At 42.0% G+C, this 27,836-nt stretch overlaps 1 protein-coding gene across 6 annotated transcripts in view; it reads right to left on the minus strand.

Annotated features, from left to right (window-relative positions):
* The window catches only part of LOC144824554 (uncharacterized), a 776,466-nt gene that overhangs the window by 601,155 nt on the left and 147,475 nt on the right, over positions 1-27,836 (minus strand). For all 6 annotated transcript variants that reach the window (XR_013609011.1, XR_013609010.1, XM_078683611.1 and 3 more), the window contains one exon: positions 23,282-23,446. The gene's annotated coding sequence lies outside the window, so the exon portion shown is untranslated. The remainder of the gene's footprint in view (positions 1-23,281; positions 23,447-27,836) is intronic.

A 27,836-nucleotide genomic window follows, 5' to 3' on the forward strand; every position in this document is an offset into this window, starting at 1 on the left:
CAGACTGAAGTGGAAAGACAGATTCCTTTATGATGATTATGCCAGCTACTTGGGATGTGGGTGCAAGAGGTCAGATGGAACATAGTACACACTTTGAGAAGAACAAGTTACTTACCTTCGGTAAAGCCTTACCTCATAGAGACTATCTAGCCGGAGAATCCTCACTTTAGAATATTCCCCAGGCATCAGACTAAATCTGGATGTTTTTTAGCAATTCCCTTGGGCACCACTAGGTGGTGTCCATTGGTTCCACATGGCATTGTTTGCACAATACCTATATAGGTCCCATCCCAGGACGCTGACCTCAGTTCTTGACTGTTTTTCCACATCCGACACACAGATCCAAGCTGAGGAGGACTGACTAGTGTGCCAATATGAAGTCCTGAAAGATCTCCTTTACGTGGTAAAACAGTACACAGATAAGGAATCTGCGGCTAGAAAGAGTCTCTACCAGATAAAGTGCTACCCAGGGTAATTAACTTATTTATATGATAGAGACTTTTAGCCACAGATTCTTTATCTTAGAATAAATACCAAAGCAATCTATCCCCGGATGTGTGTCTGTGTAATGGTTTAGGCTAAGAAGTCTGGGAGGACCGAGCAGGCAAAATGCCCATCTTCCTGGACTGGACAGTTGAGGCAGTAGTGTTTGACAAATATGTGCAGTGATGCGGTGGTGTTGCCCGTGAACAAATGAATGAGACTTCCCTTGATTGAAGAAAGGGATTTAATGCCAGTTGGATCGTTCTCAGTTTAAACAGGTTGACATGGAGCTGAGACTCCGCCAAAGACAAAGTCCTCTGATCTCCACCTTTCATAGGTGGCCACCACAACCCAGGAGTGACACATCTGTCACCACTGAAATCTCTGGGTGCAGAAGAGAGAGGTCTGCCATTGGCCCAACTGGGGTCCGTGAGCTACCACTGCAGGATATTTGCAGTTCCTTCCAATACCTAGTCTTCAAGTCCCATTGCAGAGTCACATATGCCAAGGGGCATGTTTTGCCAACAGGATACAGGAGGTGATGAGGCCCAGCACACTCAGAGTTAGTCTCACCTAAATCCAGGAGAGAGGCTGAAACATTGGAGTCAATCAATCAGCATTTGTATAGCACAGCACTGTCACCCCTAGGGGTATCTGGGAGCTGTGGGTGTAATGTCTCCATCAAACAGCCAGATCTTGAGTTTCTCTTGAAGTCCTCCAGGAGGGGGAGGTTCAAAGATGGAGGGTTATGTCGTTCCATGTCTTGGCAGTGATGTGGGAGTAGGAGCGGCCCCGCTGCAGCTGTGATGGGGGTGCGCACAGGTTAATGAGAAGGAGCGCAGGTGTCTTGTGGGTAGGTGGAAGTTCAGTCATTGGTTGATATAGGCCAGTCCTTAATCATGTAGACCTTTGTAGGCATGCGTGAGGATCTTGAACTAGTATCTCTTCTGCATAGGGAGCCAGTGGAGGTTTCTGAGGTGGGGGGTGATGTTAGTCCATTTGGGGGGTCCAGGGTGAGTCTGGCTGCAGCACTCTGTATGGTCTGGAGTCTTTTGAGGAACTGAGTGGAGATGCTGGTGTAGAGAGCATTGCCTTAGTTGAGGTGGCTTGTGACGAGGGCCTGAGAAACGGTCTATCTGGTGTCGACTGGCATCCATCTGAAGATTCTGCAGAGCATTTGAAGGGTGTGGAAGCAGGAGGAGGCGACTGTATTGACTTGTCATTTCATGGCTAGTGTGCTGTCAGGGATAATGCCTATGTTACATGCATGGTTTGTAGGTGAGGGTGTTTGTCTGAGCTCTGCTAGCCACCAGCTGTGGTCCCATACGATTGTGTTTTTCCCAAAGATCAGTACTTCTGTCTTGTCGGAGTTGAGTTTAAGGCAGTTGCCTCTCATCCAGTTGGCTATATCGGTCATGGTGTCGCAAAAGTTGATTCTGGTGGTATAGAGGTCTTTGGTGAGCTAGAGAATGAGCTGAGTGTCATCAGTTTCACGAGGTAGCGTGGACTCCTGCTCATTCACCGATTATTTCTTGTAAGCCGTAGAGTGCTGGGGAGGTGCCTGGCTCCCAACTGCAACCACCACCTTGGAAGGGAGGATTTCGCTTTCTTTTCTCTTTTTTAAATTTCACATGATTGTTTTAACATGAATTACTTTCACAGTAGCTATGTAAATGTAAATGTACAGGAATTTATATAGCGCAAATCACCAAGCGGTTTCTAAGCGCTTGCTTAGGGAACCCGTCCTGGTATTCCCCTGTGAGATAACCCCGGCAGGGTATCCGCAAGGTGAAAGCCAGGCATCCCGCCGCGAGGGGCCGTTGTGGAGATTAAGCAAGCTATTGCCCAGAGTCGCAGAGTGTGAACCCGTGAATCGAGTAGGCACCGGAGCGAGAATTGTCGAGTCCATGGACATTTTAGGACTCAAGACCCCGCCGAGCCGGGAATTGAACCCTGGTCCCGGGCTGACCTCTGCTTCCAGGTCTGCCTCCTCTAACCAGTGAGCCACACTTCTCCAGCTATGGCCCACAAGGAAGCTTGTGAGGGGTAGCTGGACCCCTGTTTGAATTTTTCTTTGCCCTCACTGTTTTTAGCACTCGCGCTTAGCAGCATCTGTGGCCACGACCCCTAACTCCTCCCCAAGATGCTAGCCTACAAAGTCGGCTTACAAGCACATGAGCGCGCTGTTACGTCAAAGGCAAGTTTCTCCGCACTTGTACGTGCCAGGACTGCGCTCAGAGCCATCCGCCCTGCTGGTTTGGATCTAGACGCATTAAATTCACAGACTGTTCTTGGGTACACGAGGGACTTCCTTCTGGGGCTTATTCAGAAGGGAAGAGTTGTGTGGGCCCAGGTATAGACCCACAAGTTGCCTACAGCATATCTTGGTGCTCGTGTGAATTTACTCTTACAAGTCTCCCAGTCAAGGCCTTGCAAACCCCTTAGGAGAGGGGGTGGGGATTGGCAGTTATATATCACAACTCCCTACACTCCTCCTTCTTAAAAGCGTCCAATATGACTTGTGAATCACTCTCCTTTAATTTCTACACTAGTTACCTCATTTCATTCAAGTGGGTCCTTCTTTATCGTCCTCCTGGCCCCAGAAGTGCCTTTTTAGCGGCAGTTGGGACCCTGTTAGAGGATGGGTTCTGTGCAGATTCCTACACGATCCTTGGGGATTTCAACTTCCATCTGGAAGCACTTACTGACCCAGAAACAGCTTGCCTGGGGGAGGTGATAAATATTGATGGTCTCAAACAACTCGTAGACCACCCCACTCATGTTTCAGGGCACACCTCACACCAGATTTTTTCCAACAACCCACAACTGTCTTGTACGGAGGTGTTGCCTCTTGCTTAGTCAGATCATGTTGCTATCCAATTTGAACTGCCAACCCCAATTCCGTTTATGTTAAGGAAGGAGTCAAAAAAGGTAGAAACAAGAGCTTGGATGAAAATTAAGAGCCCAGTACTTGAAGCGCTCCTTAGGGCCATGGCCCCGTCTTTCCTGTCGCAGTAGACAATGCCACAGCCCGCTACACAGAGTGGGAGGACATAGCATGTCATACCCTAGCCCCGGTAAAACTTTGGGCCCCTAAACGTTCTCAACCTTCAGCCCCCTGGTTTACTGATGAACTATGGAAGCAAAAGCATGCCTGTAAGCGCTTAGAACACGGCTGGAGGAAAGGCTATAACCTTGTATATCAAGAGTCATACAAACAGAGCCTTATCTATATATATATAAAAACGAATGTATGTCTGTCTGTCTGTCTGTCTATTTGTCCTTTATGCATTACTACACCATTCATCCGATCACCATGAAACTTTGGGAAGTTGATGAGTACACTGCCGCAAAGGTTTCTGGCATAACACCGAAGGTGAATTCCTCTAATGTAACCCAGCCCTCCTCGAGCGCAGCTACGCGCATTGAGGGGGCCGGAGAAGCTGCCCAAACATGTTGAACCAGTCTTCGTTGTGCAGAGACGGAGTGTTGGCGAGACGGTGCGGGATCGGAATGAACCCGAGTTGTGATGGGGGCGCAAGGTATATGAGCGTGTAAGCGCTGTGCTCTCGCACTTGAGTTCAAAAGTATATCAAATGCGATGGGGGAAGTAGTCTAGGGTGAAAGACACAGGGGCCAATACCGAGTTCGAGATACAAGTATCATTAGAAAGCGTACACAAACCAGAGAAAAAAGTAAAAAATTCACCTTAAAAGGCCATTCTGAGGTATTCAGTAGATACAGACCAATCCCAGAAAACATAGGAAACTGAGATAATTATCTTTCTGAGCAGCAGCAACATTCCTTTCTTCTGAGATCGCACCAACGCGCAACGGGTAAGCTAGTTCATTATAAAAAGCTACTGTTCAACACCAAAAAGTCTTTTTTTACAGATCAAATTTAACAAGCAGAATTGTCCTCCAAATAACTTTTTCGGACTGTAACTAAACTGACTTCCCTGTGCACCCCACCAACTCAGAGTAGTCCTGAACTTTGTGAGGAAATCGCAACCTTCTTTTTACAAAAGGTGGAAGCTATCTTCTTTGCATTTAGCCTCCCCCAGACTGGAGACATAGGTGAACCAGCCTCACTGGCAACCATTATAACTGATTCACGACCAGCTTTTGACTTCTTTTCACCACTAGAGAAGCCTGACACGATGAATCTCCTTGCCTCCACTACATCGAGATCCCCCTATGATCCCTGCCCAGTTTCAGTGATTAAACTTGTTTCTGATATCAAAGATACAGAATTGACCCCCATATTTAACGCTATGTTTGAATCTGGTCAGTTCGCTAAAAGTTGGAAAACAGCATTTATTCTCCCGCTGCTATAAAAATCCAATCTTGACCCTATGGACCCAAATAAATACCAACCAATTTCTCGTCTACCCCGACAGTAAAACTGGTAGACAGATACAACTCAGCGCATTCCTCCAAGCTAATACCATACTAGACCCCACCCAATATGGATTCAGGGCAAGACACAGTGCTGTGTCAGCCCTGGTAAAAGCTACAGACGAACTAAATGTAGCTAGGGAGGCAAGGCTGCTCTAATTATTGCTAGATCTCTCAGCGGTCTTCGATAAGGTCCACCATGACGTTCTGATGGATTGTTGGTCAACATGTGGGGTCCAAGGGAATTCTTCGAACCTTTTGAAGTCCTACCTAATAGACAGAATTCAAACAGTGGACCTTGATAAAGCCCACTCTAAACCTTTCTCCCTACCTTGTGGGGTACGCCAGGGCTCATCCGTTAGTCCTACCCTTTTTAATGTTTATATGGTTCCACTGGTGGCGGTGATCAGATCCTTTGGATTTCAGCTGACTACATACGCTGACGACACCCAAATAGTGGTGTCACTACGCCCCGGACAGGAGGCAGAGCAAGAGAAAAGGCTCCATGACTGTATGAAAGCAATCAAGTCATGGATAATGACAAACTCTTTGAACTTAAATTCCAGCAAAATAGAAGTCCTCATCTTTGGCAATAACACCAGTTTCTGGACTCCAGACTGGTGGACGCACCAACTAGGGTCTCTCCCAGAGCCAACTAGGAAGGCAAAAAATCTGGGAGTCATAGTTGACAATAAACTCACCTTGGAGGACCAGGTAAATATGGTAACCTCGGCTAGTTTTCATCTCTTTAGAATGATAAGAAAAATAAAATCATTCCTACCAGAGGAATGTCAAAAGATAGTGATATCAGCTATAATTATATGACGGGTAGACTACTGCAATAGACTTTACCTTAATATCCAAATTCAACACCTAAGCAAGCTTCAATTAGTGAAAAACACAGCTGCCAGACTGCTGACTGGGACACCAAAGTTTGTTTCAGTTAAAAAAGAAATAAAAAGACTACACTGGCTCCCAGTGAAAAAACGGGTACATTTTAAATTCCTGTGTATGGTCTTCAAGGCCATTCACGGAATTGGCCGGGACTACCTGAAACGGCGTTTCAAATGGTATATTCCCAATAAAGAGGGTAGTTATACCCCTAGCAAAATAAGCTAGCTGGGGGCTGTAGACGTTTTGTCATATGTGCCGCTCAGGCATGGAATGAGCTTCCGTTCCATCTTCCCACCCTGACCCCTAAATATACCCCTGTACCCCAAAACTTTAATTTGCACAGTAACTCCATAATGCATAGGAAGTGTATGCAAAGTAATGGAACATGCGTAGTAAATGCATGCTAAGTAAATGCATGTTAAGTAATGGCATCTGCGAACTATAATATGTGTAGTAATGGTAATACAAAGTAATGACCGCGTAGTAAAGGTACAATACCTCCCAGGATGCTTGTTTACATTCCAGGGAAGACCTGGCTTGGCAGTTCGGGCTGGACTGTTCCCATAAGGAACAGGGTCAAGACTGATTTGCATATGGCTGGGTTTGACCAGCTTATGCTCCATAAAATTGCCGGTTAGGGAGCTGCTATTCACCAGTGACATGGTTTTCCTATTGATCATGTCCCAGTAAAGTGCTTTGAACTCGTTTTTGTTAGGAAACGAGTTCCCTATTGGGCCATTCCACAGGTGGCCAAGCCCCATGTCATACAAGCTACCCTTAATCTTTTGCAACCATGCAATTTTCAAAGACATAATTGCCTTCTTAATTGTATTACTGCATTGGCATAGGATGCTTACTCTGGTGTCGTCCACAGCCTTCTCCACTAGGATATGGGTGTAAATCCCGCATCCTGATCAAACGGAGTACAGCCTAAATCAAGTAATAGGGGCTTAATAGGAGTGGATTGAGGCAGGGCTGTTAGTGATCACAGGAACTTGTTTTGTGCAGTAACTAGGGGAGATAGATTGTCGAATCCCCACAGCTCTGCACCATAGATTATAGATCCTCAAATTTTCCCATTGTACATAGCTAGTGTCGGCCCCACCGGTTTAGTGTATGAGAGGCGGTGTTCTTTTAATAGAGCTCCTGTAGCTGATAGTGCCTTAGGACTAGCAGGTCTAGCTGGGGTTTCCAGTTCATCCTCCTACCCATAGTTACTCCTAAGGGTAAACAGACATAATATTGACTACAAAATATCGAATGGACATAATATCGAGTACAAAATATAGGCTGGACAAAATATCGAATGGACAGAATATAGACATCAAAAATATCATTTTGAAGGTAAGTAATGTAATATCGAATGTTAAAAATATAGAAAGTTAAAATATCGAAGTATATAATATAGGTTATTAAAATTATCGAATTTTTAATAATATCGAATTTTTTATAGTGTTTGCTATGTTATTATATGTGTGAAAAGTGTGTATTTATGTTATAATTAATTTTAATTAATCAATTTTGTTTTTTTTATTTTTGCGTAATTTAATTCTGTAGCGGGTTGTGGGTTTATAGGGGAATAGCGTGGGAAGTAATTTAATTATAATTAATTAAATATGTAAACTTATATATTGGTATTCCTTTTTAATTAATTGTTAATTAATTTATATTTGGTAATTAATAAAGTTTTAATAGGCAATTAATTTTAATTAATTGATTAATTGCTAATTGTGTTAATGTAACTAATTTATTTTCTGTAGCGGGTTGTGAGTTTATAGGGGAATTGGGTGGGAAGTAATTTATTTATAATTAATTAAATATGTAAAAATATTTATTGATATTTTTTTACAATTAATTCTTAAATAATTTTTTGTGGGTAATTAATAAAATTTGAATTGCCAATTAATTTTATTTAATTGATTAATTGCTAATTATGTTAATTTTACTAATTTATTTTCTGTAGCGGGTTGTGAGTTTATAGGGAAATAGGGTGGGAAGTAATTTATTCATAATTAATTAAATAATTCAATGTATTTAAGTGTTTTTAATTCTAATTAATTGTTAATTAATTTTTAATTGTTAATTAATTAATTGTTAATTTGTAATTAATTTGAATAGGTAACTAATAGTAAAAATTATTTGTAATTTGTAATTTTAATTGATTAAATATTATATTATATTAAATTGGTAATTACTTTTAATAAATTTTTTATAGATATTAATTTATACTGTTTTTAAATAATATAAGAAGTATTTACTTTCCCTACTGTTGCACTCTCTGGAGTGGGAATAGTAATTCTTACCCCTCCGCTATCCAATGCTTTCCCTACTGTTGCACTCTTTGGAGTGGGAATAGTAATTGTTACCTCCACGCTATCCAACGCTTTCCCTACTGTTGCACTGACTGGAGTGGGAATAGTAATTTTTACCCCTACGCTATCCAACGCTTTCCCTACTGTTGCACCCACTGCAGTGGGAATAGTAATTTTTACCTCTACGTTATCCAACGATTTCCCTACTGTTGCACTCTTTGGAGTGGGGATAGTAATTTTTACCCCTACGCTATCCAACGCTTTCCCTACTGTTGCACTCACTGGAGTGGGAATAGTAATTTTTACCGCTTCGCTATCCAACGCTTTCCATACTGTTGTACTCATTGGAGTGGGAATACTAATTTTTACCCCTACGCTATCCAACGCTTTCCCTACTGTTGCACCCTCTGGAGTGGGAATAGTTATTTTTACCCCTACGCTATCCAATGCTTTCCCTACTGTTGCACTCTTTGGAGTGGGAATAATAATTTTAACCCCTACGCTATCCAACGCTTTCCCTACTGTTGCAATCTTTGGAGTGGGAATAGTAATTTTTACCCCTACGCTATCCAACGCTTTCCCTACTGTTGCACTCATCGGAGTGGGAATAGTAATTTTTATCCCTATGCTATCCAACGCTTTCCCTACTGTTGCACCCACTGGAGTGGGAATAGTAATTTTAACCCTACGCTATCCAACGCTTTCCCTACTGTTGCACTCACTGGAGTGGGAATAGTAATTTTTACCCCTACGCTATCCAACGCTTTCCCTACTGTTGCACTCTTTGGAGTGGGAATAGTAATTTTTACCTCCACGCTATCCAACGATTTCCCTACTGTTGCACTCTCTGGAGTGGGAATAATAATTTGTACCCCTACGCTATCCAACGCTTTCCCTACTGTTGCACTCTCTGGAGTGGGAATAGTAATTTTTACACTTGCGCTATCCTATGGTAATAATATTGGATATTATTTAATTATATTATGTTACTATATATATATGTGTTAACAAATATGATTGTAATTTTTTTATTTTTTTATTAAATATTTAATTATTATAAGGTAATTTAAGTATTTTTAAGTATATTTTAGTAATTAATTTTTAATATTAATTTAATTTAACATTGTTTTTAATAAAGTTGATATTTTTATAAACTATATTTTTGTAAACGATATTTTTGACTCAATATTTTTGTACTTACCTGTTTGTAGATACAAAGTCAATATTCTGTCTCTCGATATTTTGTCAACGATATTTTTGATAGTCGATATTATGTCCCTCGATATTATGTCAGTGATCCACTCCTAAGTAAGTAAAGGTATCTGTTTGTTCCAAAGATGCGTTATTCATTACAACTCTGCCCTTGATTATTTTGTATTTATGTAGCACCATGAACTTTGTCTTATCAACATTAATTATCAGATCATGGTCGTTGCAAAACACTGTAAATCTGTCTAGGGCCCGTTGCAGACCAGATTGAGTTTTAGACAAAATTAGAGTGTTGTCTGCAAACATTAAAAGTGGGACCCTAGGACCGGCAAGAGTTGGAGAATCACAGCTAAAATTGGTGTAATAGGAGATTACCTTGTTTATAAATAGGGAAAAAGGGTTGGAGCGAGGACACACCCTTGCCGCACTCCCCTATTACCTGGGAAGCGATCTGTTAATTCGCCCTGTTGTCCCCACCTTATCTGTGCATAATTTGCTTTATGGAATTTGATAATAAAACATAAGAGTTCTGGTGGCATCCCGGCCTCCTTTAGAGACTCGCACAGCTTATGACGTTGCGCTAAATCGAATGCTGATTTTAAATCAACAAACGCAGCGTAAAGGGTCCCCCCAGATAGGATCACAGTACTCCAGTAAATCATCATAAATCTAAAGACTTGGTCGATGGTGCTGACATGTGGTCGGAAACCCGCTTGGTAGGTAGACAGTACCTCTTGATCGGTAATCCATTCATTTACTCTACCTAACACCAGTCTAGCCACGATTTTTTGCAGGGTATCAATTAGGCTTATCGGCCTATAGTTGCATGGACTGGCCCGGTCCCCTTTTTTATATATTGGGATAATTTCCGCCCCACACCAAGTTTCAGGAATTGGAGCACCTCTGGCCAAGGCTTTTATGATAATATGGATATATTTGACCCAGTTCTTCCTATCATTTTTGTATATGTCGGCCGGGATGCAGTCCGGGCCGGGGGCCCTTCCTGCTGGAACGCAATCAAAAGCTCTTTCTATCTGCCCATTGCCAAAGGATAGGACGGCATCAGTTGTAGGCTCACAGTAAACAGTTAGGGCATGTGTCGAGGTAGCAAATTGGGCCTGGTAATGTGAGACCCAGAGGTCAGGTGGAACATTATTAGCTGGTATAGGCTCTGATTCCCCATTACCCCATTCAATCGGATCACTGACATAATATCAACGTCACAAATATCGAGATACACAAATATCGAGTGAAAAATATCGAGTGACAAAATATCGACTCCCTATCTACAAACAGGTAAGTACCAAAATATCGACTCCAAAATATCGACTTACAAAAATATAGACTGTCAAAATATCGATTTTTTTAAATGTCTTAAAATTAAGTTAAAACTAATATAGTAATATATATATTTAATATAAACTTAGAAATAATTATTTTAAAATTTTAATTTTAATAAATAATTTCTATAATTAAAAAAATTATATCACCAAAAATAATACATATATATATATAAAAACATATTATTAAATAAACATATATAACATTTTTAGCGTAGCATAGAAAATGGTTAAAATTTATTGTAACAACTATAGTGAGTTCAACATTAGCAAAAGTGTTGGATAGCGTAGAGGTAAAATTTACTATTCCCACTCCAGTGGGTGCAACAGTAGGGAAAGCGCTGGATAGCGTAGGGGTTAAAATTACTATTCCCACTCCAGGGATGTATGACGTTACAACGCATACTTTTACAACACCTACCATTACATCAAAACTTTTACAACACAAAAACTTTTACAGCTCATACATTTACATTGCATGATTTTACAACGCATATACCTTTACAACGCATACCATTACAACATAAGTATTGGTAAGTATATAATATTATTTTTAATATAAATTAATTTAAAATATTATAATATAATTTAATTTTATTTAATTGTATTTAATTAATGTAATTTAAATGTAATTTTACTTTATTTTTACAAAGTACCCCTGTACCCCAAAAACCCTAAACTGACCCTGAACCCTAAAAATACCCCTTTACCCAAAAACTGAAAACTGACCCTGAACCCTAAAAATACCCCTTTACCCAAAAACTGAAAACTGACCCTGAACCCTAAAAATACCCCTTTACCCAAAAACTGAAAACTGACCCTGAACCCTAAAAATACCCCTTTACCCCAGAAACTGAAAACTGACCCTGAACCCTAAAAATACCCCTTTACCCCAGAAACTGAAAACTGACCCTGAACCCTAAAAATACCCCTTTACCCAAAAACTGGAAACTGACCCTGAACCCTAAATATACCCCTTTACCCCAGAAACTGAAAACTGACCCTGAACCCTAAAAATACCCATTTACCCAAAAACTGAAAACTGACCCTGAACCCTAAATATACCCCTTTACCCCAAAACTGAAAACTGACCCAGAACCCTAAAAATACCCCTTTACCCAAAAACTGAAAACTGACCCTGAACCCTAAAAATACCCCTTTACCCAAAAACTGAAAACTGACCCTGAACCCTAAAAATACCCCTTTACCCCAGAAACTGAAAACTGACCCTGAACCCTAAAAATACCCCTTTACCCAAAAACTGAAAACTGACCATGAACTCTAAAAATACCCCTTTACCCAAAAACTGAAAACTGACCCTGAACCCTAAAAATACCCCTTTACCCAAAAACTGAAAACTGACCCTGAACCCTAAAAATACCCCTTTACCCAAAAACCCAAACATATAACATTTTAAAAATAATTATATACTTAGCAATACTTACGTTGTAATGGTATGCGTTGTAAAGGTATCTGCGTTGTAAAAACATGCTTTGTAAATGTGTGCGTTGTAAAAGTTTTTGCGTTGTAAAAGTTTCGTTGTAATGGTAGTGCATAGTAAAAGTTGCGTTGTGAACGTTGCATACCCACTCCAGTGGGTGCAACAGTAGGGAAAGTGTTGTATAGCGTAGGGGTTAAAATTACTATTCCAACTTCAGAGAGTGCAATAATAGGGAAAGTAAATACTTCACAAATAGATATAAATAACATAAATAGTAATACCAATTACAAATAAATAAAATTTTACTTGTGTATAAAAAATATTAAATATTTATTAATAAATACAAAATAAAATTATTCAATTATAAAAATTGCCTACTCATACTAATTAATTACCTATTAACAATAAATTAATTTACAATTTCAAAGTTAATAAATTTATTTTAATTACCAATTATATTTTAATTAATTACCTATTAAAAATTAATTAACAATGAATTCAAAATAAATACCAATAATTTAAATGACATATTTAATTAATTATAATTAAATTACTTCCCACCCTATTCCCCTATAAACCCACAACCCGCTACAGAAAATAAATTTCTTAAATTAAAATATTTATCAATTAATCAATTATAATTAATTACCAAATATATTTTAATTAATTACCAATTAATAATTAATTAACAATTAATTCTAAATAAATATCAATAAATAAATTAACATATTTAATTAATTATAATTAAATTACTTCCCACCCTATTCCCCTATAAACCCACAACCCGCTACAGAAAATAAATTACTAAAATTAAAATATTTATCAATTAATCAATTATAATTAATTACCAATTATATTTTAATTCATTACCAATTAATAATTAATTAACAATTAATTCTAAATAAATATCAATAAATAAATTAACATATTTAATTAATTATAATTAAATTACTTCCCACCCTATTCCCCTATAAACCCACAACCCGCTACAGAAAATAAATTACTAAAATTAAAATATTTATCAATTAATCAATTATAATTAATTACCAAATATATTTTTATTAATTACCAATTAATAATTAATTAACAATTAATTCTAAATAAATATCAATAAAGAAATTAACATATTTAATTAATTATAATTAAATTACTTCCCACCCTATTCCCCTATAAACCCACAACCCGCTACAGAAAATAAATTACTAAAATTAAAATATTTATCAATTAATCAATTATAATTAATTACCAATTATATTTTAATTCATTACCAATTAATAATTAATTAACAATTAATTCTAAATAAATATCAATAAATAAATTAACATATTTAATTAATTATAATTAAATTACTTCCCACCCTATTCCCCTATAAACCCACAACCCGCTACAGAAAATAAATTACTAAAATAAAAATATTTATCAATTAATCAATTATAATTAATTACCAATTATATTTTAATTAATTACCAATTAATCTAAATAAATATCAATAAATAAATTAACATATTTAATTAATTATAATTAAATTACTTCCCACCCTATTCCACTATAAACCCACAACCCGCTACAGACTTATATTACACAAAAAATAAAAATTATTATTAACTTACCTTAAATTCGATATTTTTGTTGGCTATATTATGTCTAGTCGATATTATGTCCATTCTATATTTTTGATTCGATATTATGTCCATTCTATTCGATATTAATTTTCTCTAGTCGATATTTTTGTTGTCTATATTATGTCTAGTCGATATTATGTCCATTCTATATTTTTTACTCGATATTCTGTCCAGTCGAAATAAAAGACTCGATATTATGACTCTTTACCCATTCAATCAGTTGCCAAAATTTGAGCCAATTCTTCCCATTGCTAGCATTAGTTAGTTCTGCCCATCTCTTCTCATCAAAATTCCTCTTGGCCCTATGTTGGACTTTTTTATAACTCACCCTTGCATTTTTCACCTCCTGTAGATCTCCTGACTTAATCGCTTGAGAGAGTTGCCTAAATGCAGTCCCACATGCATCGCCGTACCTTTTAGCTGATTTTTTATAATTGGCATTGGTACTCTCTTACTAGTTGTAAAGAAGGTTTTCAGTATCGCAAAGAAGTCCTCAGGTACCTTCATTAGGCTTGAGAAGGAGTCAGCATGCGACTCTAGAGAAGGAAGAATCGATAATGTTTCTGCTGTGGTTAGCTTAATCTGGGTTAGGGTAGTTTCATCTTCTAATACCTCTACCCTTTTCAGCCATCGGCAATTATTGGAGATAATTACATCTCCGCTCAGCACTTCCTGGGGAGCCCTCTTAGCAGCAATGGGTCGTGGTCGCTCTCCGGTCTATGATGGACCAACATATCCAAAAGTCGTGCCACAGCTCTAAGCTAATGACAAAATAATCAATTCTACTACTACTTATCCCATTAATGATAGTGTTGGTACCTTCCCTGTCCGAGGGCGATCTCCCATTGATTGCCCTGAGGCCCCTCCCGAGGGTTAAACTTATAAGTTGTAACGCCGCCTCTGTCCATTTATTAATAGGCGGCAGCAATAAAGATGGTACTCCTCAAATGAAATCCTCCTCCACACTGAGATTGTAATCATCGTGGCCAAGAGGCTCAAATGTGCAATTTAGATCACCCGCGATTACCAATAGAGGGCCTTCCAAATCATTTATAAAAGCTTCCAAAAAGACAATGGTTGGTGATGCTTTCCCGCCCGCTAGCCCTCTCGCATATACATTAAGTAGTATGAAATCTGGCTGACACTCTGATCGAACCTTTAGGGCCAGAATATCCGGGCTATCAGTTGTTATCTCTTCAATTTGGAAAGACGTCTGTTGCCTAACCCAGGTGGTCAAACCCCCACTGGGTCTCCCGTTGTGGTTTACAATTGCCGCTTTACCAAACGCCAGATAACCTGGGCGGTATATCATATTCACCGACCATGTCTCCTGAAAGGCAATAAAGTCAAACCCCTCAATATTAATTGACCAATCAGATGATGTTATTTTGGAGGGTAGGCCAGAAATATTCCATGATAACAAGGTGATTGAGGAGGGCAATAGACCATCTGGATTTGCCAAAGTTATTTGTATCTCGGTGCTTGCCTGTTGTTTAGCCACCTTTTGATGGGGTACTATGTTAAGGGCTAGAGGGGAAGGTAAATGACTATCTGTATTTGTTATTAGACTAGGGGTGGGTGCTAGTGGTCAATCACATAGATCTAAGTCTGATAGTGGGGAAAACCTATTGGAAAATTGGGTCTCAGAAGATCTTTGTGCTGGTCTGAAAGATACCCGCTGTTGCCCTGCCCCCCTTGTACGTCTTAGCTCAATGCTAAAATGGGACCCAGGTTTATAAAAGAACCCAAGTGGTAATACAGAGATTGTATCCATTTTCACCCAGGTTATCCAATATAAATCTAGTTGCATGTTCATTTTTAAAATTTACAACAACACAATCACCCTTCCCTTCCTTCCTAGAGGGGCCTATCCACGGTGAGCATCTAGCCATAATCATATAATTAGTAATGCCCTCCTCCCAAATCCCGACACCCTTCAATTTAGTGTTGAACCAATGGAAGATTTTAAATAAAAGTTGTTCGGTGGTTTCAGTCTGACCTTCCCGTAGGGCTGGAACATTAGTCAGCACTACTACTAATATAGCAGCGGCCGGGGCAAGGTGTAAGGACCAAGAGTCAGTTGCAAATGCATTATGTTCCAGACCACCACGTCCGTGTGTTCCTTGTGGGAGGCTGGCCCTTTTTAATGGGGCTCTGCTTTTGCGGATATTACCCATTGTCTCGTTTTTAGTTGCCATCGTCACTGGGGTTGTGCTTCTATCGCCTGGAGTACTCATGATCGATTGGGCGAATTCGCTAGACATGTTCCCTATATCAGATGGGGCTGTTTTTTTGTATTGGATGACAGCTTCATCAATGGCCATCCTGGGAGCATTTGGTTTCCTTGCAGTTACATTAGGGGGGTTGTACTATGTCCGAAACAGTGGTACTAATACTCAGTTTGCCCATGGTATGCGCTGCTGAGGGTTTGTACCAGTAAGCCCTCAAGAGCAGAAAAGTCAGATTTAGCCTGCTTTTCAAAATTGTTAAGGCGTTCCTCGATCCTGCCCAATCTACAAGTGATGGGAGTTAATAGAGTGGACATTAAGTTCTCAAGTCTTCTCTACATTTCGTTATTGACTTAGAGCAGGGTTCACCTAGAGAGATGAGGTTTAAGTCTGCACTGCTAGGGGCTGGGATTTCTATGTCATTTGCAGCAACTGTTAATGCACCGCCTCCAGTTTGGTTTATCCTTGGGGCTTTTGCAGTTTTTGCTCTCTGTGGGCCGCCTCCCCTCTTCCTCTTTAACGCAGGCTCAGGAGTAGCTTGGTTGATTCAATTCTTTGTAGAAGCCGCGGACCTAGCGGAAGATCGTTGGGGCATACTAGTAGCAATCACGCTTACAGCTACAGGGGATTTGGCCGGTCCCACCTTTAGCCCTGCTGGGGGGGGGGGGGGGGGGGAGGTGTGTCTGGCCACCTGCATCCTCATCGTTGATAACGAAAGAAGCATTTAATAAACAGTGTTCGAGAGTGCGGGCTGTAGCCATAGTACCAAGTGAGGATCTTTTTGATAATAAGGGATCAAGAGATCGGCGACGCTCAGTAATTGCTATTTATTTTTCCAGAACTGAGGTCGCTCTCAATATAAATTGGTCAAGAGTTCCCACCACGCTACCTCCTTGAGGCGCGCCTGTCCTCTTTCCTTCTTGCTTGCTCATTTTAGGTGGATTGCAGTATGACCTCTAGGTAAGTTATATGCCAAAGGTTGGTGCGAGATATACAAGTTGATGGCACTAACCTTATGGAGTCGTCAGGTTTAGAGGGGGGGCCCGGCCCGGCCTACTCCGGTCTCCGACGGCCTCAGACGGGCCCGCCCTTGGCTCGGGGTTTGCCCGTGCGGGTCCCGCGCCGCGGGTGTTGTGGCACGCTTTTAGCGCGAGGCTGCGAGGCTCACTCCTCCTTGCAGGCAGTGGTTTGTGGTGGCAGCAAACAATTTCGGAATCCCGCCAAACCAAATTCAACAACTGTCAGGTTCCATTGTTGTAGGATCCTAGTGTAATTTTCCCGATCCATGCCCTTATATAGGTATAAAATATCGTATCCTTATATAGGCATAGAAATCACAACCATATTAAGACATAGCTCAAGTTGTCCTAATACGGCTTGGCTACTTCCACTAGTTCCGAAAATCTACAACGATTTCTTGGAAAAACCCACCTTCAGTAGTCAGGGACTTCGCCCTGCATGAATATTAATTTATCCAAGAACTCATGGAGTTTTCAGAGAATTAAGTCTCTAATGACATTATTATGCCCAATCTTACGTCAAACTCGGCACCTTCAAGATATAAATATGCCCCCACTTCTCCAAACAAACACATGGTGGTTTGGAGCAGTTCGACTATCTACTTGCCCGACGCGCCCTGCTGCAGCAAGTGCCGAAGGAAGCCGACCCTCCAACTGACGCTGTACTTTCTCCTGCCGAGAAATCCAGCTCCAGTGTTTCCAGGCTACCTTTGCGGGTTGCTGGGAAATCGAGTACTGAGAGAGAGATACAAGACCTCCTTCATTCTAAACCAAGGTACGGAGCTGATTAGACCCTAAGAGAATTCTTGGATTAGATTCTTGGCAAAGAATACTAAAACTAGGCTACACCTCACTTACTTCTTCCCTTGTACTAGACCTAGGTTAGGTACACCGGGGTAGGCGTATTTTAGAAGCACGAGTTGAGTACTTTTAGTCATTATTTATCACTGTATGTATTTTATGCATTGTAGGTATTTTATGGCTTAGAAACCATATCATGCTTTTACAGTATTATTTTATAATACTCTTCATATTGTACGCTTTGAATGTTACAGCAAGTATTACGATTGCAGCAGTTCATTTCTTATGCTTGAGAAAGAAGACTGTTCAATAAATACCTTTTTATTGAAAACGCCCGTCTCTCTATTTCTCTGCACCTCTGGTGAAACGAAGCATGCATGATTGACTGAGTGAAATAACTATCTATTGTTTCTGCGACTCTAGAGATATATTTCTTATACTTGGGGAACAAAGTTGTCATGTTTTAAGCGGTTGTCAGAAACTAATCCCTTCTTGTTCATTCGAGAAAGTTTCTAGTGACCTCAGAGCTAGCTGGCACATACACAATTAAGTTTAGTATATTCGGTAGAGACCAAGTCGACTTCAGTCCTACGTCTAAACTACAGGATACACTATTCCAATGCGCAGAGCCTATTGGGAATATAGGAACTACACTACACCATGACTGTATGATTCACATTGGCAAATGGATGTTGTACAACTGTTTAAAACTGAATTCTTCTAAAACAAAGGTATTGGTATTTGCTAATAACCCGTTCTTTTGGGCGGCTGATTGGTGGCCACACCAACTTGGCCCCCCTCCTACTCCAACTGAAAAAGCAAAAAATCTAGGCGTGATAATTGACATCAGGCTTTTGTTTGAGGGACCGATCAATACATCACTTCCTCCTCCTTCTTCATACATAAAAGCCTAAGGAAGGTCCTCCCCTTCATCCCTTCGGACCTCCAGAAAACGGTAGTCACCGCACTCATTTCTTCGAGGTTTGATTACTGCAATGCACTTTTTACCAACACTCAGAAATGTTGCCTAAACAAACTGCAGATTTTACAGAACTCCGCAGCCCGACCACTTTTGGGCATTTCTAGATACAAGTTGGCATCCCAAGCTCTGGTACGACTACACCGGCTAAATATAACAAAACAAATTCAGTGTAGGTCCTATGCATAGCTTTAAAGTCCCTGCATGGCCAGGGTCCTATTCAGCTACCCAACTATCTCAGACCATACACCCTCCCAAGATCCCGCAGGTCCGCTGCCAGTGTAAACCTTGTTGTTCCCAGATTCAAAAAGGGGAGATGGAGCAGCAGGAGCTTTGTCACCACCACAGTCAAGCTTTGGAATGCCCTTCCCTCAACCCTTAAGAAATAATACAATCTCCTAAGATTCAGGAAGGGCCAGAAAACCTGACAATTCAGTCAGTAGCAGTCAATATTCTGGACACTGTTTTCCAAAGGATAACCCCGAAACCTCACTGTATCCAGAATCCAGAATAGCTCCGATGAAAGGGAGAATCTGAGAAGGAGTCAGGTCAGACTTCAGCACATCGATAGAGAACCTCAGTGAGTGCAGGAGGTCCGTGGTAGTTTGGAGGTGGGAGGTGACTGCCTGGGGCGAGTTTGCCTTCAAAAGCCAATTCCCAAGGTAGGGAAAGACTGGAACCCCTGACCTCCTCAGATATTTATTTATTTATTTATGCATTTTTATATAGCGCGGACTTTACCCGAAGGTGTCAGAGCGCTTCACAATAGGAACAGAACTGATACATGCTGTGATAAGCTGTGACCTTCACCTTGGTGAACACCAAGTGGTGCTGGTAAGGCCACAAGGGAGCACACGCAACTGATAACGCTTGTGTCCCACCGTGAACCACAAGTAACGCCTGTGGGCAGGCAGGGCGGTAATGTGGACAGAGGTTTACTGCAGGTCCAATACTACCATTCATTCTCCAGTGTCGAGGGCAGATAAGACCTGAGCCATGGTGAGCATCTTGAATTTTTTTATTTTTCATGAAGTAATTGATGAGGGCCAGGTCCATAATAGGACGAAGGCTACATCCTTTTTGGCACCGGAAACTAGCAGGAATAGCAACCATGACCTACATCTGCTGCTGTTGTACCGCTTTATTCGCCATAAGTTGGCAGGGTATGCTCAGACGTGAGTCCCTTGCTCACTTTGCCACTGGATTCAAGCAAGCCTGGCTGAAGACGGCTGAAATGCCAGAAACCGGTCCTAGGAAGCTTGTTTCCGGTCCAGGGAAGGCATGGCTTGGCATTTCGTGCTGGACTGTTCCCATGAGGCACATGGTAAAACTGATTTGCATATTGCCATGTCTGAACTTGGGTGGCAGAGTGGGCTAAAGAATGGTGATGGATTAAACCCAGATCTGTTGACTGGGTGTGAGTGTTTGATTAGTTCAGATTCTCCATCCATCACCACCCCCTTTTGTACCGCTACATCTGATGCTGGCACCTTAACAAATAGCTTTTTTGGCCAGAAGAGCCGCAAGAGCAGAAAGTGGTCCTCTGTTAGCCAATAAGGGAATATGGGAAGTGGCATCGGGCTGTTGGAAGTGGAGGGCATAACCCCATTGGACAATCTGGAGCACACATCTGTCTGAAGTGATCTCCTACAATTGGGCAGATGGTGCTGGATTTTGACGCCAACTGGATGCCCATGCTGGATCGAGGGAATATTAAAAAGGCTTTGACAATAAAACAGACTTGGTACAAAAAAAAGGCTTTGATTGTGTGGCTGCCGGGGAGGGCTGTGGATTGGGCAGACCTCTGGCTTTGGGCCTCATGAGGCTTGTGGAAGCGCTGCATCCACGGCCATGAAAGGACTGTGCTTGTTGGCCGTGGTGGTTAAGAAGAAATGGATGGGGCTGATAGCCCTTACTGTAACTACGGAAGGGGCAGAAGGTGGAATGCGACTGTCATGGGACCACACAGAGCACCATTATTCTAGCTGTGGTCCTACTGACCTTGAATCTCTCCAAGGCCGACAGAGGCTGGTCGGACCCCGAACTGATGTTGCATGACGCAGGTCTGGCTCCTTATTGGAGCTGCAAATCATGATGGGTGCAGTGCACCCATAGGGCATTGGCGGTGCTGAGAACGGCGCCACTGTGGGAGGTTGTATAGCTATGGACGGGCGTGATCCAGAACCACCAACGGGCACTGAGGGGGTCGCTTGGTGCAGACGATGCACCCACTGGTGTCACCCCAGTCGAAGACCCTCTCAAACCCATGGGGCCCCAGGGCGCTACAGAGGGTTTTAGCTACCCAAAGATGAGGCTCATTACCACAGTGGAGGTCACTTCAGCCCCAGGAAATTTCAGAAAAGCGTGGAGCCAGTTCAAGTCAGTTTCCAGCGCTGGCAGCACAGGAACTACCTGGGAGTGGGGCAAGAAGTGTGTATTTGTTCTCTCACGTCATCCGAAAAGTGGGAGCTATGTGGAGAAGTCAAAGAGCACCTCGACTTCTTGGACTTCTTATAGGACTTGTCTGTTGTAGTCTGGGAATGCGACAAGGACCAACTCAAGCAACTCAAGGAGCGACCCCAAGACCTCCGACGAGAGCGGGACCTGGAGCGACACGGAGTTGCATGGTCAGCAACCAAGAGCTTAATGGCCCGCTCGCAGATGTCCTTGGGGTTCATAGTCCTGCACTCCACATACGATGTAAAGTTGTCATCCCTCTACAGGCATCAAAGACACACCAAGTGGGGGTCTGTCACCTGCATATGTCGATGACAGGCCGCACAAGGCTTGAAGCTGGTGGGTTTCTTCAGGAACATACTTGAAAAAATGGGGAAATGACACACTAGTCATCAACAAAATGTCAAAAGAAGTCAGTCAAAAAGTGACTGAGGTGAGCTCGCCTGGATCCGCACTGATGGCCGGAAAAGAAGGAAGTTAGGGCAGCGCTCTGGGGTGGCACTTATTTAAGCACCGCACAAGTCACTTCCAGCGTCGGCGACCCCACACAAAGCTGACCGACACCACCTACCGGCATGCAAGGGGATTGCTCAAAACTTTCTGACACCTGGGGAATATTCTATGGTAAGGTATCTGCAGCTTGAAGTCACTATCAGATGAGCACATTCTGATTGTTCAGAGACCTTGGAATTCTGAGGGCATCTCTGGTAGTGAGTATCTGCTGACCATGAACAATTTGTATAATAGTTTATGTGTGTAGTATGTCTCTCAATTGGGGAATATGTAGCCAATTGTAAATCAGTAGTGAGTATGTGAGGTCTTTGATTTTGGTGCAGATACCCACATGTACAGACTACTTACTGAATCATCATTGTCATCGTCAAAAATTATATTGCTGGAAAAACAGAAACAAGAAAAGTTTGTGCTCAGCTCATTATATCTTCACAAAATTTAGCTCTACCACATATATAACCTTTTTGGTCATAAAAAATACAAATCAAGCCATTAGAAACTGGAAGGAACTGCTATCAATTTCATAATATCAAGCCTTTATGTAGATGTGCAATTTCTCTAATTCTGGTGCAATAGCATAACCTAGGGTGGACGCAGAACCCCAGAGTAGACATGCTATATATATGCTAACTAAACTACCCGAATTCCATCATTATGAACAGTTGTTGTGCTCACTTATTCCTAACATTAGCATAATAGAGCTAAATTAAGAAAAAAAAGTGCTTCAGGGATCAACTTAAAATTCTTTTTCTCACTCGAGCCTGCCCATTCGCACTTTACAGTGGCTGAGAGTTTTTGCAAAGTCAGTGGGAATATTGCAACCACTCATAATACTCATTAGGCTTGGCCTCTTGATAGTACGACCAAACGTGTGGAGGAAGGCTACTCATTGCACAGATATCTTGGCATGGTTGGACGGTCATCCCTTTATTTCATAAACTGGGGAAGTCCTACATATGTCCAATGTGAAAACCTTCAATTCATGCTCTATGTAGAGCCATTAGGGAAGTCCATAGGAATAATAAAGACACCAAAATATGAGTTAGAAAAATATCAGCATGAGTTAAAGAGTCAACAATAAGGACTACCATTTGGATGACCTCACAGAGGGTTAAATCCAATCTCATTGTTATGTTTTCGCAAACATGTTGTGTACACGTCCCAGTAGATCTTTTTGGCACTTTGACAAGTGCTGATATGAACCACTTTACCAACTTCCCCAACTTGAGTGGAAGGAATGTACAAGATTTTACCCACGCAACTCCCTCAATTTACCTAGTGATAATTCCATTTGGGCACATAACCTTCCAAAGACTGTGAGGAATTTTGAGTCATTGTTATAAGTTCTGGAAACCTTTCACCACATGTGCACACGCACAAGAAATCCACAAATATTTTTAAGGGTTTATTTAAAGACAAAGTTAGTGCAGAATAAATGAAACAGTATAATTGCTAAATCAATAGCATACTAGAAAGAGCTAAATAGAGAACGTAAATATTATGAAAGAAAGCAACATATTGGATACTGCATCAAAGGTTTTGCCATAACAAGGATTTAGTAGTCAACTGTCGGCACACATGAGTACCTGAGGTGTATCCCTTTTCAAGTCCGTAGCCATGTCAACGAAACGAGGCACAATTATATGTCTGCAGTAGAATGGTTATAGTACAAATGACACTGATGACCTCGATGCAGCTCTGAGAGGAGCCACTCTGCTCACTGTTATCTTGGAATATCGGTAGCCCGCTGCCTGTAAAAAAAAGAGCGCTGTGAGAAGCTCACTTACACTATCTAAAGCAACTGATAAAGATAAACCCGCTGATCATGTTGTCAGTTGACACAAATAATGTGGGAATTCACTTTAAATCTTACGTTGAATCCTAGGGTTACATGCTTTTCTCAAGGCACCACCTATTCAAATAAATGTATGAATATATGGACTAGAAGCATGCTACCAAAACACATCATAAATCTAGTATACATTATTCCACGATCATACAAATGAATGCATTAGCTAATTCGATGAGTAATGACTTACATGGCCTAGGGCCGCAAGTTAACTATAGGCACATTGCAGGGGGGCTCTTTAAACACATGTAAGGTAAAATATACTTCTGACAGATAAATACTAGCTGCAGTTTCCTCACCTTTCGAATATCCCAGGGACCAGACTGTATCTCGAAAGTCTTCAATAGCTCTTCTTCACCGCTAGGGGGTGCTAGCTCCACAGAGGTCCAAGAAACAATGTCATCTCTTTTTTACCACTAGGGGACGCTAGCTTCACAGAGGCCCAAGAAACAATGTATTCTAATGCCACTGCATGTATATAAAGCTCCTAGCCCAATGACCTGACATCAGTTCCATTTTTTCTGAACCTCTCTACATGGATGTGGAGACCGCGCTCTTTTCTGAGGGATTATTTCTAATGGTTTTCTTGAAAAAAATGGTGCAGTGCTCAGGGATGTCTCCTCCTAAATGTTCAAGGTTCAAAAAGTGTGGAGATTGTGATTGACAAATGTCGATTACAGACCCCCACAATATCTGTTTATGGTGTTTAGGGTTGAACCACGACACAAGATTATGAAACTCCTGCCTCACCATGCATTCAAAGGCAATAAAAGAAAGGGAGGCCAACTGTTCATGGCCGAGCCTGTGAAGACTGCCAGGCCAGATGCCGATCTAGACCGAGAACCGAGTGCATTTAATTGAAGTAGAAATGCCACAAACATAAGAAGAGGAAGAAGCAGCATCAGTCTTATTAGAGGTGAGTCCTCGCAGCTCTGCCCTCCTTGGGGAGAATCTTCCATGAAACTGGAACTGGTCATCCTCCCCTTAGAGGATATGACACCAGTAGCACAGTCAGGGCTAACACCAGGCCTTTGGTTTCCCTCTCACCCAATTACCCCATGCCCCTGTCAGCTCCACCCGAATTCACCATGTCACCCACTCCCAGTTTCCTACTCCGGTTGCGGATCGGGCATTCATTCATTACTGCAATGTTCAAGCTGTTCCGGCAGGAGGCATTGCCATCAGGAGTACCTTCCGGCCCCACAGGACCTTTTGAGATGTCATGTGGGTTCATCCCTGGCTCCCTTTGGCCTTAATACTACTGCACCCGCGACCATGCAGATGCCGGATGTTTACCAGAGCAACCACATACAGCACCACCACTTATACCACAACCAACCCCAGTTCTGAAGCTATAAATGATGCCCGCCCCTCCAGCTCAACTGTATCAGGCCTGGCGCCTTGGTTTCAATTGAGGTAATCAGGGGATCAAACTCTTTCTAAGTCCCAGGAAATAATTCAAAGTTCCAGGAGAGGAAGTCCAACCTCTGTTGGCGAAATGAGAGGCAAAAATCTCAAGGGAGCAATGCTGGCATACCATGTGACCTCTGGGCCTGTCTCAAATTCTCTTGACATGCCTGAGATTGTACTTCAAGACATGGATGAAGGCAGTTAGGCTACATGCTTGCTATCCTCTCTTCAATCAGATACTGCAGATTATTTGTCCTTAAGGACAGCAAATCTCTAGAACAGAGATGGAGTTTCCTATTGGTGGACCTCCTTCTGAAGTGACTGTCATCTGCAAACCAGACAAAGCCCTTGAAACTCCATTTCCTACCGTGTTGGCGAACTCTATGCTCCTCAGAGAAGTAGTGAAGGCAGCGGGACAATCTTCTGAGCCATTGCTCTTCTGAACCCAGTCTTGGAGGCCTGGAAAAAACACGACCTCTGTGCCAGGCGTCCGTAGTATAGTATCCAGAAGATATAAAACAGTCCCTGGGTACCCGCCATTTCTTTTGGTTCACCTGTCACCTGAGAGCTTGATAGCTTAGGCTTCTTGTTGCTCAAAACAAGTTTCTGAGATCTTTCTCACATCACCTGCTGACAAACAAATCTCAGCCAGAAGCATGGTGCTCAAGTCCCTTACTGTGGCATGCCTTCTTGGGAGGCAGACCCACACTTGTGGTACATAGCTCACATAGTGCTTCGTCACCTTCCAGATCATTTGAAAAAACTGTTTTCAGAGAAGGTGAAAGATGAAGAGGATGCCTCGAGGCACATAATCCAGGGTGGACTTGATGTGGGCAATTCATTCACGTGAGCAACATTATATTCCTTATTCCTTTTCTGTCATGAATTGGCTACGGTCCGGAGGCTTCTCCAGTAATATCCAAGCTACCCTGATGTACCTTCAATTTGACAGAACCAAGCTGATTCGAAGACATGGCTGATTCAGCAGTAAAATGCTTTAAGGCAAGCAGGGCTACATCTTGTTTAAATGGATTGCAGTCTCCACAAAAACACAATTGGCATTTCTGGAGATTTGTTTTTTTTCCTGAGGCTCCAGTTTTCACAACAAGAGGCAAGTCACTCAGCCTCAGCAACCCACTGTTTAAACAATGTAGCGGTAGAGGCAAGGGCGAGAATTGATTTATCAGCCCTTCCCGACATACAAAAGATGGAACAACTGACATTTAACAAACACTGGGTCCATCTCCCGGAGGAGAACCTGGCGTATAGGAAGGACAGGGACAGCATGCGACAAGGGGTTTTCTTAGAGCCATTTATGGGTGTTCAAGGGCCTTGCCCTCTCCCAGCCCTACCAAGACTACATTAGCTCTCTGGCACACTGCACTTCACGATATGGGGCAGAGGGGCAAAATCACACAGGCTGGATCACCACCTTGTGGGATACGACAAAGTTGGACACCCTAGCGACACAAAGAGGTTTGGTCTCTCAAGGGTGTGTGGTCTGTGGAAGCAAGGGGATGTGATTCCTTTCTCGGCGTTAGAAAAAGATTACAAGCTGGCACCCACTGACGCCACCCGATATCTACAAATCTGATAGGCCCTCCGGAAGGCAATTCATAGGGGCAATGACCTCCCTGAGTCTTCCCCACTTGTGGACTTGTTACTGGATGAAAACATGCCGAGACAGGCGATCTTGCTTACTTATCGTAAATTGATAAATAACTCTCCTGATCCTCTGGCTAAGCAGTGGACGAGCCGGGAGCGAAACATAGGGGACTTGGACGAAGGAGAGTGGCCTGAACCTTTTTCTTCACCTAGGGAGGTTGCCATGAACTCCAGATTTCGCTTGGTACAGCTAAAAATTCTACACCACAGCTATTAATAATGTACTACCCTGGTTAAAATGAGCAAAATAGTTAACGCTTTTTGTCCAAGGAAGTGTGGTCAGGAGGGCACTTTTTTGCCATATGCTGTGGAGTTACCAGTCTTGGGGATCTGGAAGGGAGACATGGATTGGTGCATGCTGGCTGAGAGGGTGGTATATATATATATAACCCTTAATGTTCCAGGAAGTATTGTCAGGAGGGCACGTTTTTCCATATGCTGTGGAGTTGTCAGAGCTCCAACATTACTGGGGGAGGCTGCTTGCTTGCCTTAATAATGACATGGGAAGTAATTTGGCACTGTGGGCAAAATGGTGCCTCCTAAATGTTAGGTCTGAAACAGACCTCAATCGTATGGACCAGCTCTAGCTCACATTGGGACTGATGGTGGTCAAGCAAAACATAGCTCGCATGTGGGGATCCGAATTAAGCCCATGTTTGGGGGACTGGAAGAGAGACATGGATTGATGCATGCTGGCTGAGAGGGTGGTATTTGTGGGGAGGGGTTATTCAAAAAAAGGACTAAAATATGGGAACGTGGAATGCTTAGAGGGGGGAGGTCTTTTCACCCCTGGTGGATACTAATTAGGATGTCTCGTAATGCTGATGGTATTGATCTTACAGCTGATATGTATACTGTTGATACAATAGTTAAATGTTGAGATGTTGCTATCCTGATAGGACTCTGTCAGTGGATGCAGCTGTCTTTACATAACGGCTTGGAATGATCGCTGTCGGTATACAACCTTTACCACGCATTTTTTACCACGCAATACCATTACAACGCTGGCATTACAACGCAAACCATTACAACGCATTGCGCTGGGGGTCGCTCTAGGATAGGCAATAAGTTTAATTTTCTATCCAACACCTTCCCTAGTGTCCACGGGGACTGGAGTTGGAATAGAAAATTATACTTACCACTATCCAGCACCTCTAAGCGCTATGCGTTGTAAAGGTATGCGTGGTAAAAACCGCGTTGTAAAGGTATGCGTGGTA

This window comes from Lissotriton helveticus, chromosome 3_1, assembly GCF_964261635.1.
Source record: "Lissotriton helveticus chromosome 3_1, aLisHel1.1, whole genome shotgun sequence".
Taxonomy (NCBI): Eukaryota; Metazoa; Chordata; class Amphibia; order Caudata; family Salamandridae; genus Lissotriton; species Lissotriton helveticus.